Here is a 5,000-nt window from a genome sequence, read left to right on the forward strand (position 1 = left end):
CCACGGAAACCCCACCAAACCTCCTTTCACGTGTGAGCAGATACACATGATCGGACTTTCCTGAATTCTGTCCTGCTCCTGAATTCACAAAAGTGTTATGGTATCTTATCTTATGTCACTGTGATGAGCTCTATCCGCAGACACGCTGCACCCTTCGCTCACATGGCCGTCGCACCCACACTGTGTTGTGCTGCTCTATTTGTGAGGACATTTTTAACACTATTCTCTCTTTCTCTGTCTCCCTCTCTCACACACACACACGCGTGCACTTGCACACGCACGCACGCACACACACACACACACACACACACACACACACACACACACACACACACACACACACACACACACACACACACACACACACACACACACACACACACACACACACACACACACACACACACAAACAAATACAAAGCCTGGCCAATGCCTCCTGGCTTTAATTCATTTATAACTGCCTTCACATGGGGAACGGCGACTGTTAAACAGTTGCCAATAGCAACCGAAAAACCTTGTTAATGACGCCCGTTATCCGTTCAAATTTTCTCCTTAGGAACCCAATTTGGGATTTGTGATTATGATGCAGCAGAGAATTCCAAAACTGTTTCATGCTGTAGGACTCAACATGCAGCAGGGCCAATGAAACACACTCTCCCAAGTCCAAGTCAAACTTTTAAAACAAAGGAAAGAAAATCAAAGAAAATTGTCACAAAGAAAATTGTGACGCCATGAGAACCACCATTTAGGCACCAGACCTCACACAATGTTCGCGATTAGCCCCCACACCCCCAGCTCGGTAATTTCAGTTTTTTTTGCAATAGGTTAATGTGAAGTGAGATTTACAAGACAGTTTCACCCTCTCTGCATTCTCCCAGAGGGGCAGGGGCTTTTTAAGTGGGTGGGTGCAACTCCAAGTCTAATCAGATCCAATCACATCAGCACCCCAGCCATGTTACGTAAAATACTATTTCTGGCATTTAGAGGTTTTTTTTTCTCTGATGCTCTATTTCTCCCTCTCTCTCTCTCTCCATCATTTCTCCCTTTGTCCCTTAGCCTCCTCTCTTCTTCCTCTCTTCTTCCCTCTCGTCTGACGCGTCCAAATCAACAGTCTCAAATTTTAATCAGAGACCAGAACTCTGTGACTGATCAGAACCGGAGAATCATTTCCTGGGGAATGGGAGGCTGAGAACACGAGGCGAAGCTGGTTGAAGGCACACCCAGGCCCGGAAACGAGACGGGGAGCTTTCCCCTTTTCCCAATCTGTAAAAGCACGTCTATGTCCATGGGTGAAAGGGCTGTGACAATTTACTTGAGAGACAATTGAGGAGGAGGAAGTAGGAAACATTGCAAGAAAACCTTCCCATGGTGTTCCTCCCCACTGTGTTTTCTCACTTTTATGCCTCAAAATAGGGAGAGTGAGAGAGACAGGGAAGAAGAGAGAAAGACAGACAGACAGAGAGAAAGCGAGAGAGCCATAACATTCGCCATTGCTGTGAATTTAAAATGTGCATTTTCAACACTTTGGTAGGGGAACTGGCGAAGAGTAGAGCTGTCATAACCGTTGCATCCAGCTTAGATAACTGAGATCAGATGATGATCTGATCTCAATTATCTAAGCTGGACTGCAATCATTTGCAGAATGATAGATTTCACAATCACGTGTTTCCATCCAAATTTAAGGTTAATTTTGAGTGTGGATCAGTGGATTTTCCATCACTTAGGTTCAAGAACATTGCCTGTTTACCTCAGTTAATGGTCAGTCACAGAGTTCTAATTGTTATTCTTCACAAGGTTGATATAAACATTATTACACTGTTTTAAGCTTATACAGTGTAGTGGCATAAAATTAGCAACAAAAATCGTTGATTGCAATTATTTGCACAACAATGAATTGCCAACTGAGTCCTGATCTTCCTGTCCTCCTGTTGAGCCTGTTTTCCCAAAGGACTGATGTTACTGTAGAGAGGAGAAAGTGTCAAGTGCATATTTACCATTTCAAAAGGGAGGAGAGGATGGGGGATAGAATGAAAGGAAAGCCAAGAGGGGAGAACAGGGGCAAAGTAGAGAAGAGTGGGTAACAGCGGAGATCTTAAAGAAAAAGAACGTGAAGAGTAAAGGAGAGGAAGAGAGGGAAAGGAAAGGAGAGGCGAGGAGAGGAGACAATGTGAAAGAGGAGAATATAGAAGTATGAAGAGAGATGTAGGACCGTGGACGAAGAGAGGTGAGGAGAGGGCAGGAAAGGAGGAGTGTGTTCTGCTTGTTTTACCAACAGCATTATCATCACAGAGTCAAACAGAATCTCGAGTAGAAAACACTAAAAACACCAAAATGAAAAGCTTTTCAACGTGCGACACAGGATCCCCCTGCGCAACATCCTGTCGGTATCCACGGCAACCTGCAAGTTGAAAAGCAGCTTAGTTCAGGCCTTAATGCAGGGAAACGGGGTCGCTCCTTACCTTGGCACAAAATACACATTGTAAGCAAGAAGAAAAAGGAGGAAGAAGTTAAAAGAAACGTAAGACTAAAGAAACCCCATCAAAAAGATTTGAAGACTGCAAAACTGAGGCAAGGATGGGCACAGATTCACACGAATCGACAACCGGCAGCATTTATAGGGAATGTTTAACTCGGGATCACATGACTGAGAGTGGAATACTGATTGCCTGTACAGAGGAGCTCCCGGGATGCCAGAGGGCCTCCAGACATTTTCCATTTTCCTGTGGTTTTAGTGCCAAGACGCACTGAAGGATGCATTTAGCCAACTCCCCTGTGCCCTGTACGTCTAGTCTACGTGTGTGTGGCTTCGGGCGTGCAGTTTTGAATATGTGCATTTGCTTTTCGCTGTGACTCTTAGCGTGTCGCCGGATCTTGGTATGCTATCAGTGCGCGCCCGTGCATGCGTGGAGTCCTGCGGTGACGAGCGAGGCCAAGCGAGGCTGATACGAGGAGCCAGTCCACTATTAATATTTGATTGGAGTCTAGTGGAGACTGTGGAGTCCCAGCGGGCCTTGGAAACAAGGACAGCAGCAGTGCTCCTGCCTCCACATCTCAGCGCTGCACCCGCATGTATGAACCTTCATCCTCCCTGCCGCCGATTTATCAGCGCTTGTCTAGAAATAGGGCATCGTCATATACGATTACATTGTGATGTTATTGTGCTTTAATGTGGAATAACGTGTTTGTTGGCTATAATCAGACCTACGTGTCAAGCAGTGCAGTGCAGGATCACAAATACAAATGAACAGATTCACCCGATTTGATCAAATAGTAGATTAAAAACGACTAAAATCGTTTTGAGAGGGGTTTTGGCCGCTTCTTCCTGAGAACCCACCCTGCCTTGAATCCTCTTGTACAGTTTTATTCACCATGCACCAGTGTTCAACCCCCCCGTGCAGCAGCGCATGCACCACTCCAACGCCCCATGCAGCATTCACTGACAGCACACGGGCTGTTCCATTCTCAAACGTGACAGGGGTGCACTTTCCAGAGTCATTCTCAGACAGAAGTTGGGGGTGGGGGGGGGGGGGAAGATAGAGAGAGAGAGAGAGAGAGAGAGAGAGAGAGAGGAAACATTACAAAAATAAGGATGAGTTTGGGAGGAACATAGAGAGGTGAAGTTGTGGAAGACGACAGGAGACAGCCAAAGACGTGATGGACATGAAAAGGATTGTGGTGAAACGGGCGGAACAAGAGGAGGACAAGGATCTATGACATCACGGGGTGAAATGAGGGATGAGAGTGAGGGGAAACAGAGAGAGAGAGAGAGAGAGAGAGAGAGAGAGAGAGAGAGAAATAGAAAACAGGGACAGGAAGTGAGTTGTCTGTCTGGTGGGGGGGGGGGGGGGGGCATGCTCAGTAGACTGTGCTGAGATGATGAAGATGAAAGTTGATGAGAAGAGATAAAGACTGCGCTACAGCGATGCCTGGGCGCTGCAAATCGCCCAATCAGAGCAGAGAGAGGAGTGTCCGACGTGCCGGAGCAGCAGTAATGCACTTTCCACTGCAAATCCCCCCTTTTTTTTCTATCACAAAGTATGTCAGGGTAAATGGTAGAGTCTCCCCCGGTGTCTATCCAGAACAACAGCACGAGAGGGAGTTCTTTGCTCAGCAGGACATCGGCCATTTTCGAAGAATGAAAGACCTGAAAACTTCCCTTATATCGTGTTCGCAAGGAGCGCATCATTTAAAAAATGCACTGACAGTCGATGTTGACGCTCATAACCTCAGTATTTTATATACATAGCCTATGTCCTTAGTTTTAGCCCGCTTCCGGTGACGTCAGCTCACCAGTTGCTCTGCAAAAGTGGCTTCCGGTCACGGAGTCAGAGCCGCAAGAATGAAATAAATACATTTTAAATGTATTTTGAAATCTTCCGGTTTCAGACGCGTGCTGGGATGTCGTCGCTCGTCGGACTCGGTGTGAACGGGGGTCCTTACAACCCCGGAGTTGGAGGTCAGCCTGTGAAGGTGTGGACTTGGGGAGCCCCAAATGATCAGCACAAGGGATTTACCCTTAGATCCTGTGCATTATTATACACATTGCATGACAGTGTGTACATTACTGTATGCCCAACACCCAAGTTGCTGTTGGCGCCTCGTTCGATGATGTGTCACCTAAAAGCGTCATCCGGACCCGAACCTCCGGGAGGGAACCCATCGCTCTGGCTCTCAAGCAAGACGGGTCTTGGTTCCGCTCTCTCGGTTTCGGCACGAGCTTCCGTGAGGTTGCCCCCCGCCCGCTTTTCCCATTTTCCATCGGAGAAATTACATCTCAAATCAAACGGCCGGTGGGGGAATGTTTCTGTCCGTGCGTCCGTTGTTTCCGTGTCACGTCGCCAACTTCTGGACGCGCAAAGTCTCGTTAAAGGGAAAAAAAACCCCGCTGGTTTCACTGTGGGACCGGGTGGAATGCCTCGCCTTGTCTTCTGCGCGGTGAAGGACACTGAAACGCGGTTTGAAAGCAGCTTGAGTGTGAAAGAGGCAAACGGCACAACAGC

The 5,000-nt window shown here is 47.4% G+C and overlaps 1 protein-coding gene across 3 annotated transcripts in view; it reads right to left on the reverse strand.

The window, feature by feature from the left end:
- LOC307232795 (calcium/calmodulin-dependent protein kinase type II subunit beta) overlaps positions 1–5,000 on the reverse strand; it is an 86,026-nt gene that overhangs the window by 34,104 nt on the left and 46,922 nt on the right. The gene's annotated exons all lie outside the window — the stretch shown is intronic.

This window comes from Zeus faber, assembly GCF_960531495.2.
Source record: "Zeus faber genome assembly, chromosome: 7".
Taxonomy (NCBI): domain Eukaryota; kingdom Metazoa; phylum Chordata; class Actinopteri; order Zeiformes; family Zeidae; genus Zeus; species Zeus faber.